The 15,484-nt window shown below is 43.6% G+C and overlaps 1 protein-coding gene across 3 annotated transcripts in view; it reads left to right on the top strand.

Annotated features, from left to right (window-relative positions):
* The first annotated feature begins 304 nt into the window (after positions 1-304).
* NEXMIF (neurite extension and migration factor) overlaps positions 305-15,484 on the top strand; it is a 111,913-nt gene continuing 96,733 nt past the window's right edge. Inside the window, exon 1 of one of the 3 annotated variants that reach the window (XM_070605774.1) lies at positions 305-868. The gene's annotated coding sequence lies outside the window, so the exon portion shown is untranslated. The remainder of the gene's footprint in view (positions 869-15,484) is intronic. The other 2 variants (XM_070605775.1, XM_070605773.1) reach the window with 2 other exon arrangements.

Below are 15,484 nucleotides of genomic sequence, written 5' to 3'. Positions count from 1 at the left end.
GACCGTAGAAAGGGTAAAGAGAGAGTGGGAAGGAAAGGGAGGCTTGTGGTGGGGAAGGAAGGTAGAGGGGGGAACGCGTCCAGCAAGAACAGCCGTGTTGGAGGAAACAATGGCAGGGGCAATAGCGATGGTGGCAGCCGAGGCAGTCCCACTCTGGGCACCTTTCTGAATGGGCAGAGGCAGCCCGGAGAGAAGCGGAGACCAGGCAGCGTCCGCAGAGGCTCTGAGAAAAGCGGCGGAGGGAGGAGAAGGGGGGGGAGGAGGAAAGGGGGGAGGAGGGGGACCAGGCAGGGGGAGAACCCGGGAAGGAAAACCAGTAGCATCAGCAGCAGCAGCAGCAGCAGCCGCCGCCGCCGCCACAGCAGTAGCAGTAGCGGCAGTAGCAGCATTTAGCAATAGCTTTAACAGCGATAGCGACAGTGGCAGCCGCCCTCCTTCCCTCTCCCTCCCGCGGACGACTGCAGCCACCGCACCGAGCGGGCTTCAGCGCCGCGCGCGCAGCCTGCTGCTGAGGTAGCCCCGGCCCGAGCGAGCGGTGCTGCCCGCGAAGCGCGGACCGCGGGAGCAGCCGGCAGCCGCTGAGGCGCTGAGTTTCAGGGCGAGAGAGCCCCACAGCTCTGACTCCATCTAGCGCGGCGGCGGCGGCGGCGGCGCCTGAGGGAGAGAGGCGCGTCCACCTGGCGGGCCCGGCGCATGGAGCTCAGGCAGAGGCGGCGGCGGCGGCGGCAGCAGTAGCAGCGGCGGCGGCGGCGGCAGCTCGAGCAGCGGCGGCGGCGGCGGCAGCCCAGCGTTGACGGCGGCCGCGCCAGCTCCGGCGCCCGCTGCCTGAGCCCGCCAGCGACGTGCGCCTCGGGAGTCGGCCTGTGAGGTGAGTACGAGCGCTGCCATCCAGCCCCCTGGCCTTCTCGCCGGCTCCCCGGCTTGCAGGGGTGGCGGCGGCAGAGGGTGGAACGAATTGGGGGACGCCGAGCAAGAAGAGGAGGAAGGAAAAACGGAAGGGAGGACGTCAGTGTGAGAATGGCGTGCATGTGTGTGTCTGTGTACGAGGAAGCGAGGCGGCGAGGGCGAGAGATCCCGAGTAGCCCTGACAGGCACTGCAATCTAGGAAAGGCCTCTGTGCTGGCGCCGGGGGCGGGGGGGAGGGGAGGCGAGCGGGCCGGGCCGCCGCGTCGCACGCACACAGCCGGCCAGCGGGGACCCGCAGAGTGCAGCCTCCTTTTGGGCTGGTGCCCAGGGAGATCCTGACCCGGGAGCGGGCAGAGACACCGCACGCTTCGGCGCGAGCGGGAAAACCCACGCTGCGACTGCGCCCGGGCGCCAGGGCCAAAGCGGCCAAGGTGCGAAGCGCCGGCTCCGGCGCCTCCCGCGCGCGCAGAGCTGCCCTGAGGGCCAGAGAGCGCCCCCGAGCACGCGCCGCCCGACCGGGGCCGCGGGTAGGTATAAGTTGGGGGCCCTCCCAAGCCTCGCCCAGCTTGTCACCTTTGCGGAAATTGGCCCGCGGCCCCTTCCCGCTCTCAGTGACAGTCGAGTTGATGCTTCCCTGCGTGGTTTCTGGCGCTGCGCTCCGCCGCGCCCCGCAGCAGCCGTCTGCTCGGGTCTCGCACACCCGGTGGGGCGGGGAGGCCGGGAGCTGGCGCGGGGAGCGGGCCCGGCTCCGGGAAAGTGTGGAAAAGGCGCCGCTGAGTTGGCGCCCTTCTGCTGAGGAATCCAGTGGTTTCAGCATGACTGCTTCTGTCTGTCTGATTCGTGAAGGACCGAATCACCAGCGCAAGGTTTTCTTTTTCGAAGTTAAAAAAAAAATTGACATCCCCATTTTGACACCAGCACACTTGATTTTTGTCGAGCTTCTGGTTGCATTTTGGAATAAATGGGTTTCGTATCTTGCTTCTGGGTTTTGACCCCAGCATTTCGTTGAATTCTGTGCACAGCAGTATACTTAGCTATGTGGCCTTTTCCTAACGTTCCATTTTCTAGACTGTTATCTGAAAAGACGTGATTTGTGTGTAGGGCTGCCAGGGCTGTTTTTAAAAAGCATCTCAAACACTTTGACCTGGGATTTGAGTGTCTCCTCACTCGTTTCTGGTGGAGGAGCAGAGTGTGCTAATAGTTCCTGAAATATTTTGTTTGGCGAGAAAAGGTGCTCCAGTGGTCTTCTCTGAACTACACAGACCATCTGGGTTTTGGGGGGTGAATCTTCCTTACGTCTTGTCCCATGGGGTAACATATGACCAAACGTTTTATTTACGGCAATGACGTTCTCTTGGCTGAGGAGAATTTACACTTATTTAAAATACATTTTTAGAAGGGAACAAAAAACCCCTAAGTAACTGTCATTTTACATATTAACTGGGAAACTGGCTAATCAAATAAAACTGGCTGAGCGTCTGAAACTCTATCCCAGTGAAATATGTGGCTGTGAATATAATTAACCATCTGTCTAGTGAGCAATTTAAATTTGGGCTAGTACATTTTTATTACAGTGTCTAATTTCTGGAAGACTTGTACATTTTACCCAGCAGTAACAACAAAAATGTGTTTGCTTACTAGGTCAAAGATTTACTTGTGTGGTGGTGGGATTTTCCCTTCCTCTCTCCCCCACCACATCTTTCCTAGTCCCCATTCTCCTTGACCTGGGAGGTCAAAACGAGCCTCTTGCTTTTGCAAAGGGCATATTTACAATAGAGAAACTCAAACCAACTATGGCAGCTAGTGGTTAGACATTTTTGTTTCTTGGAAATACCTTCCAATATTTTACCTCCCACAGAACCTAGATAGATTGCATACATTTGAGTTGAAAAAATAAGATTTTTGTGCACATGTGTTCAGATGGAGTAGGGTGATTCAACAAAATTTAAGACTTGAAATTGGACCCCGTTTACTGTCTCTTATTCTAATTACCCACCTAGCCCTCCCCTGGCTGTCCCAACCAGCCTTCCATACCCCACAGACACACATTCACACACACACAAACACACACACACACACGCACAAATTGTCTCATTTTGTCCTTACGATCAGTTTTTTAGCTTAACAGTATTCAAATCTGTGATTTTAACAGTATGTTAAGAAACTACTTTTTTTTGGAAATCAAGTGTAAAATACCATAACGTTGTACATATTTTTAAAATTTTCCCTATGGTGCGATTTTAACGGAAATTTATTACTAGGAAAAAAAGGAATAGATTTTGGGTAGAGGTGAAATGGCCCTGGGAAGATTAGATTTCAGAGGCCTCTACCAAATAGCTGTTGTTATAACATAACATAATTAAAATGAACCATGGATTGATTGTGCAGTGGACTAGAGAACGTCACTTAAAGGAAAATACTTTTAAAACAAATATTTGGCTAAATAACAGCTCTGATAAATGGGTAACAATTATGTAAGCACATGATAGAATTTGACATATGTCAAGTCTGTTAAATAAATCAACCTGTTCAGTGAATAAATCTTCAATGCATCAGTGCTTTCTAAAACACACACACACACACATAAGCAAACTTATAGCACTCTGTTGTCAAAGTAAAACAAGTGCAGAACACTGCTGCTTTCTGTCTGTTTTACTCAATCTGTCTCTCTTCTCTTTCTTTTTTCCACAATCTTCTGATCACCTGTAAACTCCCCAGTGAGCAGAGAGAACTAAAGATGTGGTGCTGTCGCTTGTGTTTGGGAGGTGGGAAAAGAGAGATGAGAAAAGTCATAAGTGCTAGATTTTAAACACTCAAAGATGTGCTCATGGATTTATGACACAATCACTGTGGAGGTCCTGGTCTCACGGAAGTATCTGCTTGGGAGAGAAACTACCCTAACCAAAGAAGTATTGATTGCAGTTCTCTGTTCCTAAGTCCAGTTCTAGTAAATATTTTTTTTTTCCTCCAAATCCCTTAGTGAGGGGAGAAAAGGAGATTCTAATTGGCCTTTGACTCTCTTACATTATCTTTAAATTTATTTATCTGGTGGTACATACATGGTTTAAGTTTTCCGGCTTCCGGTGAGAAAAAGGAGAGAAGGACCAAAGTGGATGATGGGGAAGGGAAGTGATATACTAAGGAGTAGGTCATCGGGCTTCCCTGCTTTTCCCATCTTAAAGATTTCAGGTTTGGACGTTTTAATTTCTTTATATGTTTTTCCCTTTTACGTCCTCTGAAAAATTGCCCATCAGCTAGCTTCCTGACAGTTTCTCCACCAGAAAGCACCTTTTCAAACCCAAGGACATAGCATTAGGCACAAAGGACTTGTTGGTCTCTTCCTGCCACTTCTCCAGGGCTGCTTGGAAACAAAACAAAGGGCACTGGACAAGACCACATCACTTGAGGCTACCTTTAACTTCAGACCTTTTCTCTCGCTCAGAAATTTCATTTTAGGCAGAAGTGAACATTCCTGTCTTCTCACACAACACCGGCCTTGTACAACAGTAAACACATCACAACCTTGGGGAAATCTGGTCTGGGGTGGGATCAGCCAGGAGAGTAGAGTGGGGGGCAGGGGGAAGCTGCCTTTTAGTGATGGTAAGGCCTTTTCTGGGCTGAGTACAAAGTAAGGGATGAGGACCCTCTTTGTCTCTCTTCCCTCCAGACCCTCATTGCCCACAGTGATTTGCAGGCCTCTGTCAGGGAACATGCTCTTTTTGGTCTCTTTTTCTGTAGATAAGCACTATGACCTAATGTCTTTCCCTCCCTCGTTTTCTGGTGGAAAAAGGGCTGAAGTCTTTGGGATACACTACTATGTACATAATTTCTATTTTCCTACAAGGCACTTCAATAGGTCATTTTATCTATCCCCAGTAAGATGATTTTGGTATGAAAAATTCTCTATTTTCGCAAACACCCCCAAACCCCATTTAAAAAGTTACACTTCTCTTCCTCAGTACCCCATTTCAAGTATTACACAACTAGCCTAAGCAAGAAGCTGCTCCTAATGTTTAACCTGAGGAGATTTAGAGGTTAGAGGCCAGGATTATACCATGGGCCTGACTGCTAGAGTAGAACCAAGCCATCCTTCGTTGAGAACAGGCATAGAGATTTGTTTTGTTTGGGGGAAGTTAAAGCATTTCCTCTTTGGAGGACTATAAGTAGGGTGGCCATATGTTGTGATTTATACCTGTTGTCTCAGCATACTTATTTCACCCTCAAAAGTGTCCCAGGTTAGGGGCCGGCCCCGTGGCCGAGTGGTTGGGTTCGTGCGCTCCGCTGCAGGCGGCCCAGTGTTTCATTGGTTCGAGTCCTGGGCGCGGACATGGCACTGCTCATCGGGCCACGCTGAGGCGGCGTCCCACATGCCACGGCTAGAGGGACCCACAACTAAGAGTATACAGCTATGTACCGGGGGGCTTTGGGGAGAAAAAGGAAAACATAAAAATCTTTAAAAAAAAAAAAAGTGTCCCAGCTTGGACAAAAAATTCTGTGGTCACCATAACTATAAGCAACATTTAAATCAAACTGTACTTCTTGATTTAGCAAGATGGTTATATTTGTAAAACTTGGGGGGATAATGAGCTTTGAAGATGTCGTAGTCCCTTAACTGGCTCGGCCTGTTATTTTTCTAGCTAAGAAGTCTTTCTGGAGGATTAGATCCCAGAAATGATTCAGCCTTTGGGCTTGATGGAATTGAATTATTGGGCCCAAAGAGACATCTCTCCAAAATGTGTGTGTGTGTGTGCGTGCGTGCACGCACACACACACACACGCGCGCGCAAACACATGTGAAGAGGTGCTGTCTGCATGCTGGAGAGTGGTTCTTACTTTCATGAAAAACTGGTAATAGGTAGTAAGCTTAAAGCATGTCAGGAGACATTTCAGTTTAGAAAGATCATCCTGACCGTGGTAGTTGTAAGACAAAAGAAGGTGTTACCAGTGGAAGTGTGAATTATTCTTTTTAGAATATGTTTTGAGAGGTGCACAGATAACACTCTCTGTCCAGAATAGTTTGCATGTGGTCTTGCCAAATATATAGATATATAAATAAAATATAAATATATATATTTATATTGCATATATTCCCGTTTGCCTTTTCTGTAATGGACAAGATAAGCTTTTAAACTGCCTTCTAGTCATAAGTATCCATAATTGGCTTTCATTGATCTAGAGCTAGGGTCAAAAGAAACTATGCCCCACAGGCTAAATCTGGCCTGCTATGGAAAAAGAAAGAATGCAGACAAGAAGAAAGTGTGGAGCCATTTAGAGTTGCTTTTGTAAGTGTTTTCAAGCTTCTCCTTCGTAATTAAGCTTTACTTAGGCCAATGTCAAAATGAGTCCACATTTCCTGAACACGTACCTGTCGGCTGGTATCTAGGGCTTGGGAGATTATGCGGAACCTGGTGGACTGGCAGGGGATGACCCAGAAAGTGAGATCCACATGTGAACTTGTTTGTTTGAGTCAAAATGTCAATAGTGATCTTTTCTTTCCTGCCTGTTGCAATAACCTAAATTTTGTGGTGCCACTAAATTCTTTGTGTCCTCCTTCTCAGTATTTGCCACGTTGTTCCGTGCATGCATGTGATTTATTAACCCAGAGACCAGGTCTCAGCAAGTTGCTTTAACAGAGACCTGCTGTCTCTTTAGTTACTAAATAACTGGAACACATTCTGAAGACATGCTTTACTGAGTAGGGGAGTAGAAAAAATGAGCCATCACCATCTAGCTTAGTGGTTCCTAACCTTTTTTTTTTTTTTTGGCATGAAGCCCCGTGAAAATTTGATGAATGCCAAGGATACTCTCTTCAGAAAAGTGCACATTTACATATGTGACACTTGCATACATTTTCAGGAAGTCCAACCATGCATTGTGAGTGGAAAACCTCTGCACTAGCCTTTGCCCAATTGTTACAAGAATTCTTGTTGCATGGCTGTCATGGTCACGGTAGCTTGAAATGGAAGCCATGAAAATGGCTCTCTCAAGAAAGCCTGTTATTAGTATACTTATACTGCACAGCTCTTAGCTACTGTTCTAAGCACTTTTCTGATTAGCCTTCATGGGCATCTTTTATTATGAAAAAGAGTCACTTAACACTCACTTTGACATTACTATTCTCACCAAAACCAAGTCAAGGCTAGTTTCCCAAATCCTTGACTTGTCAATTTTCAGATTCTTAAAAATGTCTGTTCTGCACTCACTGTTCACAAGTTCATTATAAATATATAAAATATATTTCATAAAAGCTCACTCTGGCTTGCCTGTTCCCATCTGTCCCTCTTTCATCTGTCTCTCTATCTCTATGTATTTCTCTTAGTCAATGGTCTTGACAAGAATATGGAACTCTTGCTAGTACCTATTGTTAGGTAAGGTGGTGGAGTCAGAGAGGGAGGTGGTGTCCAGATATCTTCATGAGGACCCTTGGGACTCATGGGTCTTTTGGAGTATTAGCCACCTTGGAACCCTAACATCGTATATTAAAGGCAGAGCTCCTTAGTTCTGCAAACGTGAATATATGTCATATCTGTGCCTTGCAGCTGGGGTGGTAGGAATAGGTGGTATTCCCATCCGTGAATAAATGTTTATTGCCTGTCTCTTTCTTCTTGTTTAGCAGTTTGGAGTGTGGCAGAGTATGAGGGCTAATAGAATCCTAAATCTGGAAGGATCCATTAAAGATCATTTCTAATTCAATTCAGCAAACATTTATTGAGCATCTACTCTGTGCTAAGCACTGGGATACTAAGGATAGAGAAAAGAGTAAAACAGATTCTCCTGTCTTACAGGCAATTTGCTTTGTTCCTAGCTGGGTCTTTTTACCATCTGTATTAATTTACCCCACCTTTTTTCTAATTTGATGCATTTTTCTATTATTTCTATATTCTCCCTGTTAGAAAATAAGTATAGAGTCCCTGTTTTCCTCACACATCAGGAAATTCCTTGGCAAACAGGTATCTCTAGCTAAGTTGAAACAAGATTTCCAGCCTCCGTGGCACAAATGCTTCAGTTCTTATTTCTGCATTGGCTTAACAGGCCCCATTTAATAGGGAGTAACATGTTTCTTTTCCTTGCAATTCTAAGGCAAGATTTCTGTCATTGCTATCACTAGTGATGTGGAATTGCAAATAGCATTAGCTATGATGTGTTGATCATTGACATAAGATTATACCACAGTCATTGACTTCTGACTAATGAGTTGAATGTACTCTGCAAAAAGCCAGTTGTCCATCTTTGAGTGGGTTAGTTTTTAACCCCTACTTGGTGATTGTATTAGTTTTCTATGGCTGCTGTAACAAATTACCAAAAACTTCGTGGTTTAAAACAACAAATTGATTATCCTACAGTTCTAGAGGTCAGGAATCTGAAATAGGCCTCACTGGGCTAAAATCAAAGGGTGGGCAGGGCTGCATTCCTTTCTGGAGGCTATAGGAGAAATTCCATTTCCTTGATTTTTTCAGCTTCTAGAGTCTGCCCACATTTCTTGGCTTGTTGTCCCCCTCCATCCTCAAAGTCAGCGATGGTAGATTGATTTATTACATCGTATCACTTCAGTCTTGCTCCTAGTGTTGCATCTCCTTCTCTGACTTTCACTTTTCTGCCTCCCTCTTTCACTTTTAAAGACCACTGTAATTACATTGGGTCCAGCTGGATACAGGATAGTCTCTCCATCTTAAGGTTAGTTTATTTTCAAACTTAATTCCATCTGCAACCTTAATTCCCCTTGTGCCATATAACCTACCATATTCACAGGTTCTAGGAGTAGGACATGGACTACTTGAGAGTGTTATTACTCTGCCTACCACTGTGACTTGATGTTTTTCAAATTTTGGAATAATTGTAGATTCACAGGAGGTTGCAAGGACAGAGAGGTCCTATGTACCCTTCACTCAGTTCTCCCCAGTAGTTACACCTTACATAACTATAGTATAAGATCAAAACCGTAAACTTGACATTGGAACAATGAGTGTGTCTAGTTCTATGTCATTTTATCATGTGTAGATTTGTGTGACCATCACCACAATCAAGATAAAGTACTGTTTCATCACCACAAAACATCTCTCTTTTGCTACCCTTTTGTTGTATTTATAGTCACACTTACCCCCCTCACCCCCACTATCTCTCACCCCTGGCAATCACTAATCATTTTTCTAAATTTACAGTTTTGTCATTTGACAAATATTTTATAAATGGAGTCATAGAGTCTGTGACTTTTTCAGGTTGGCTTTTTTCACTCAGCATACTGCCCTCGTGATCCATCCCAGCTGTTTTGTGTATAAACAGTACATTCCTTTTTACTGTTGAACAGTATTCCATGGTATGAATGTATCAGTTTGTTTGACCATTTACCTGTTGAGGGACGTATTGGTTGTCTCCAGCTTTTGGCTATTACAAATAAAGCTGTGCAGGTTAGTGTACAGATTTTTGTGTGAACATAAGTTGTCATTTCTCTGGGGAAAATGCCCAGGAGTGTGATTGCTGAGTCATATGCTAAGTGTAGGTTTAGTTTTTTAAGAAATTGAAAAACTGTTTTCCAGAGTGCTTATACATAACTTATCACAGTCCACAAGTATCAACATTTTACCTGTTTTAGTAAACCTTACCTCTTTTTAAGTCCTTTTATCCTCCTTCATTTATAATGCCATTGTCTTAAATATTTCTTCTATATATAATTAGAACTACATCAGTGTTATAATTTTTGCTTCAACTGTCAAACATAATTTAGAAAACTCAGAATAAGCAAAGTCAGTTGTATTTACTCTTACTTTTACTCTTTCTGTTGTTTTCCTCCTTCCTGAGGTTCCAAGATTCCTTCTTTTATGTTTTCTTTCTGTTTAAAGAACTTACTTTAGCTATTCTTTTAATGTAACTTTGTTGGCAGCAATTTTCTTAGTTTTCCTTCATCTGAGAATTTCTTGATCCTTCCTTCATTCCTGAAGAATATTTTCACTGGATATAGGATTCTGAGTTGACAGTTGTTTTCTTTCAGCACTTGATAAAGGTTGTGCCACTTCCTTCTGACCTCCATGGGTTCTGATGAGAAATCTGCTGACATTCAAATTGCTTTTTCCCGTGTAGGTAAGGCATCATTTCTTCCTCAATGCTTTCAAGATCTTTTTTTTAATGCCTTTAGTTTTCAGAAGTTTGACTATGATGTGCCTTGGAATGAATTTCTTTGGGTTTATCCAGTTTGGAATACTCTCAGCTTCTTGAATCCATAGGTTTATGTCTTTTGCCAAGTTTGAGAAGTCTTCAGTCATTATTTCTTTCAATACTTTTTCTGGCCTGCTTTCTTTATTGTATTGTTTCAGGCCTCCTCTGATGACAGGAAAATTAGATATTTTTTTATAGTCCCACAGGTCCTGAGGCCCTGTTCTCTTTTTTTTCAGTCTATTTTTCTCTGTTATTCAGACTGGATAATTTCTATTGTTCTATCTTCAAGTTAGCTGATTCTTTCCTCAGTCCTTTCCATTCTGCTCTAGAGCCCATCTGTTGAGATTTTTTAAAATTTCAGTTATTATATTTTTTATTTCTAAAATTTCCGTTGGTTCTTCCATATATCTTCTATTACTTTGCTGAGACTTTCTGTTTTTCATTTGTTTCATGAGTGTTTGTAATTTCTTATTGAAGCAATTTTGTCATGGCTCCTTTAAAATCGGATAATAGTCAGATAATTCTAACATCCCTGTCATTTTGGCTCTGGCATCTGTTGATTGCTTTTCTTCATGCAGTTTGAGATCTTTCTGGTTCTTGGTATGATGAGTGATTTTTGACTGAAACTTGGACATTTTTGTAGTATATTATGAGACTCTGGATCTTATTTAAACCTTTTGTTTTAGCTAGCTTTTTATGACACTGCTCCAGCTGGGGAAGGGAGTATGCTGCCTTGTTACTGCCAGATGGAAGTAGAAGTCCAGGTTCTCCACTCAGCCTCTGTTCATACTTGGAGGACAGGGTTTCTCACTACTGCTGGGTGGAAGTTGGAATTCAGTCACATTTCAAGTGCTTTATGGCCATATGTGGGTAGTGGCTACCATACTGGACAACACAGATGTAGAACATTTCCGTCACTGTTTTAGGAAGACTGGGGGTGCAGAAGGGAGCTTGATCCTATAAGAATTGAAGTTTGGGGTTAGATACTGTGGCACAGGTAAAATAAAACAGACTTAGTTATTGAATCTGAGGTCTAAAGCTGGGGTTTGGTTCCAAAACCTGAGGTGCTGTGACTACTAGAGAGATAGGGGTACAGGGAACTCAGCTGGATAATATGGATCCAGTAGAGCTGGTAGAAACTATACCATAGTATTAACCAAGTTTTTCCCTCTCAATCCTGGTAAGAGAGGTGGAGTGACATGCTGCAGATTCCTGTACTTCATTTGGTTAAATGGAAAGTCTTTGCCATTGGAGAGAAGTTAGATTGTTTATTCATGGCAAAAAACTCTACTTCCGTGACTGAAGTAACCATTGATTAAGGAAATATTAACAGAAAAGAGTAGGTTATGAAAAGGGTATTCATTTGGTTTGTAGAATCTAGGGTTTGTTTGGCATCTTGGTGGCACCAATGTTCTGATCCTGGAGACTTCCAATATGCTCAGCCAAGTGGGAGGGTATTTGTGAAAGAGCTCTGTCCTTCACAGAGCTCCATGTTGACTTGGAACTTTTTGTCCAAGGCTCAGAGAGTCAGTAGACCCTGTTACACAGCTTCTTTGTGCACTGGCATAACTCTTGCCTTCTCAAATCTCTCTTTGCTTAGATTTGTAGGGGTGTCCTCAATGTAGATTCAGTGTTCTCAATCTCCCCTTGGGGAAGCTCAGTAACATTTTCCCCTACTGGCTCTCTATATTTGTATATACATCTCTGTGTGCTTGTTTTTATGGACTGCCTATGTACTGTACCTCTTGGCAAGGGAAGAGGTGTACCCATTGTTTATTAAATGTGTGTTGTATGGGTGGTAGATAAGTCATGTTGCCTTTTCCCATAGCAAATCCTATTTGTGCAAAGCTGTGGCCTTGAAATGTTAAGATGTTTCATAAATGACAGTCAAATCCATTTGGCTAAATAGGTGAAAGGAAGGGGAGTTGTGCCTAAAGTGTTTTTTTCAGATTCATGTGGTTTGACTTAAAGCTAAACAAAAACACATACTCATCTGAGGAAGAAGCAGTTTGAAAGTTAGGCTATAAAGAGATAGAGAGACATGCTTTATAACCCAAGGCCAAGGTATCAGTGGCTAAATCCTAGACCATGGCTCAACTATATTCTTCCATATGTATATCTGTGGGGAAGAGATGAGTGTGCCTGGTCTATCACTCAGAGATATGGAGATGATAATAGTGGGAGCAACCAAAATCCCAATTTGTTACTTTGTCTCTCAAGAAGGCTCCAAATATGCAGCTTAATTTTAAAGACAGTGGTCACCACTTAAGCAGAGGGGCCAAAGGATCAGGACACTGCTATGCAGATCTGGGAAGAGAACCTGGAATCATTCTTCCTTGCCATTGATCTCACCCTTTTCCTATAAGCCACTGTTTTTTACCCTATTTCAGTAATGCTTTGGTAGCTACATATAATTATAATTTAGCACCTGGATAAATGGAAAGACTCATTTGTTTATTGTCCAGATAAGGTGGTGATGTCATGATATTGTTCATCCCAAAGATTCATGATTCATCAAGGCCAAGTCACTTCTAGCCAACCACTGAAAGATGCTGAAAATCAGGTAGGTAGACTAATCTCTCCCTTTTGGTTTTCACCTTTACCATTCTACCCTCAGGTATGACTTCGATATCTTCCAGCATTGAGTACCATTGATTAACGGAAGCCTAAAGTGGATGCAGCTAACATCAGGAATGGGATTCCTTTATTTTCTGAAAATTCAGTTTATTAGAGTGAAGAATCCAGAGGCCTGCCTCAGACAGCCAGGTCATATACTAGACAAGAGTACCCTCAAATTATTCTTTTAAATGAAAAACAATTTTGGCATAATATGCCCTGGAAGAAGTGTGATCCTAGGTATCCTCTTTATTTTGCCTTCTGTCCTGTTGGACTTCCTCAGCCTTTTTCTGATCTGTGTGCCTCTTAACCTCACTCCCAATAACCCTTTATGAGGCCCTTTGTAATGAGCTTCTCCCTGCTCCATGTCATCTACTTATGGCGCTGAAATCCTGGGTGTCACATGGTGTAAGGTACCATTGGCCACAACGGGCCCAGAGGAGGATGCTAGGGAGACCAGCTGTTTCCACACCCTCACGGAGAAGGAGTGCTCAAGCAGCTGGAACAGCCTGAGGTGGGAGAGGCAGCAGTGGATGACAGAGCAGAGAGCTGCTGTCTGAGCTTGTTGCTGAGATGGCTAACTGAGGGAGATAGCTGTATGTTCAGTGGTCCTGAGAAAGTGAAAACTCAGACTGGTGTGTCTTCATTCAGGAGACAGAGTTATGTTAAGGGGCCATAGGCACTGAGGCTGCCAATAATAACACCTTATAATTCTATCGACCCTCTCTTCTAAAGGAGTCAAAGTGCTCCTATGTTTTATTTCGTTTGGCCTCACAAACAACCTCATGGACTTAGGAAGGTAAACATCGAAGACCACATAGGACAAGTTGCTTCCCCTCTCTGGGCCTCAGAGTTTTCAAACTATGAAATGAGGGCTTGGTCTAGAGCTGATCTCTAAAGTCTTTTCCTACAGTAACAGTTTCCATGATGGTAACTTTTTCCAGATGAGAGAACTGAGTCTCAGATACTTTAAAGTGAGTTGGCCAAAGCCACACTGTAAATCAGGGACAGAGAGATAATTACAGGCCAAGCCCTGATCCCTTCCCTTAGATTGCCCTATCAGTAGTCTCTTTGAACAGTGAGGTAAGGGGAATTCTTGCTTCCAAACACATGACGCCTGTATTTATCCATTCCATTTACTCATTTACTCCCCCTCCCCCTCCTGACCACCTTCCCAACCTACCCCCCTCACTTATCAGTAAAGCCTTCAACCTTCCCCTTGATGTTGCCCGGGATCCATATCTTGTTTGACTGCAGCTGCTTTCATGGCATATTGTGCGGCTGGATGCAAGGTCATTGCTTCCCTTAGAGAACAAAGTCTGGAGCCAGCACTTTAGTTATATCAGCCAAGAGAGGCTATGGCTCCTGGGTATAGCAGAGGGTTGGGGTGGGAAGAGCCATTCAAAAACATCTTATTGTGAGGTGCCCACAAAAATCAAGGAGGGCTGGGGGAAAGGGCTGACAAAAGGGGCTAGGGAGGAAACCGAGAGAGAGTTGATAAAAGCAAATGGATTCAATTGTCAATCATTATGTAGCAAAGAGCCAAGATGACTGAGTTTTCTTCAGAGTTGGGGGATAAATGTCATTTCTGTCTGTGACAGGGATTTAGCTTGGGGGAAGGCAGTAGGGAAAAATGAAAAACTTTATCTTCAGTAGGTGTAGCTTTTGTAGTAAGACATTTAGTTTAAGAAACGATGTGAGCTGAGTACTGTGAGGGAATAAATTCAGAAAACCATATTCCCCATATGATTCCTGGAAACCAGTAGGAATTTGGCTCAAGAAGGGATGGCAGAAGGTGATTTGTGGTGTTGTAACAGCCGCCTTGGAAACTGAGATGGAAAATTTGTCCCTGAAAGGCTAGGTAGTGGGAGGAGACTCACTGGAAGTTTCTGTCCGGAGAAAAATCAGTGAAACAGAGTGAGGTTTTAAATACACATGGTGGGTGATAGGGGCTGGAACACCTAGGAGCCCCCATCTTGTAATAGGTCCAGTTGTTAAATCTTTGGCTTATGGTCTAGAACAGGAATTTGTTAGTTAATTTTGGGTAAAAAGTTCCTGGGGTACCCAGGGCCTCTTTCTATGTTAATCCCAGTGACTCCCCTCTTTCCTTTTTCTTTGTCCTGTTACTTTTTTCTCTTTTCCATTTCCCTAGTCTTGAAATTAAATTCACTCATCATTTATCAGAATAATCCATGAACATTTCACAGATTTTGAAAAATATAGAAAATAATGCAACCTTTTGCTTTTTTAAAAATGATTTATGTTTTTATTTTGAATAATTAGAAAAGTATCGATAAACACTGACAATCGGTTATATAACAAACCACCTGGATCTCTACTCAGAATCGACAAACTTAGCATTTTTTATTGTGGTGAGAACACAACATATCTACTCACTTAAATTTTTAAGCGTACAATACAGTATTGTTAACTGTAGGCACTATGTTGTACAGCAGATCTCTCGAACTTACCATGTTGCATAACAACTGTTACCATTTTTTTCTTTCTTTCTTTCTTTCTTTTTTGAGGAAGATTAGCCCTGAGCTAACTGCTGCCCATCCTCCTCTTTTTGCTGAGAAGACTGGCCCTGAGCTAACATCTGTGCCCATCTTCCTCTACTTTATATGTAGGATGCCTACCACAGCATGGCTTGACAAGCGGTGTCATGTCTGCACCCGGGATCCGAACCAGTGAACCCTGGGCCGCCGAAGTGGAATGTGCGCACTTAACTGCTATGCCACCGGGCCGGCCCCACCATTTTTAACATAAAGTTTGTTTTAGATTTTTTTTCCAGTGAGAGAAATAAAACATT

Source organism: Equus przewalskii, chromosome X (genome assembly GCF_037783145.1).
Source record: "Equus przewalskii isolate Varuska chromosome X, EquPr2, whole genome shotgun sequence".
Lineage (NCBI taxonomy): Eukaryota > Metazoa > Chordata > Mammalia > Perissodactyla > Equidae > Equus > Equus przewalskii.
The sequence above is the reverse complement of the archived record's forward strand: the minus strand, read 5'-3'. Positions and strand labels throughout refer to the sequence as shown.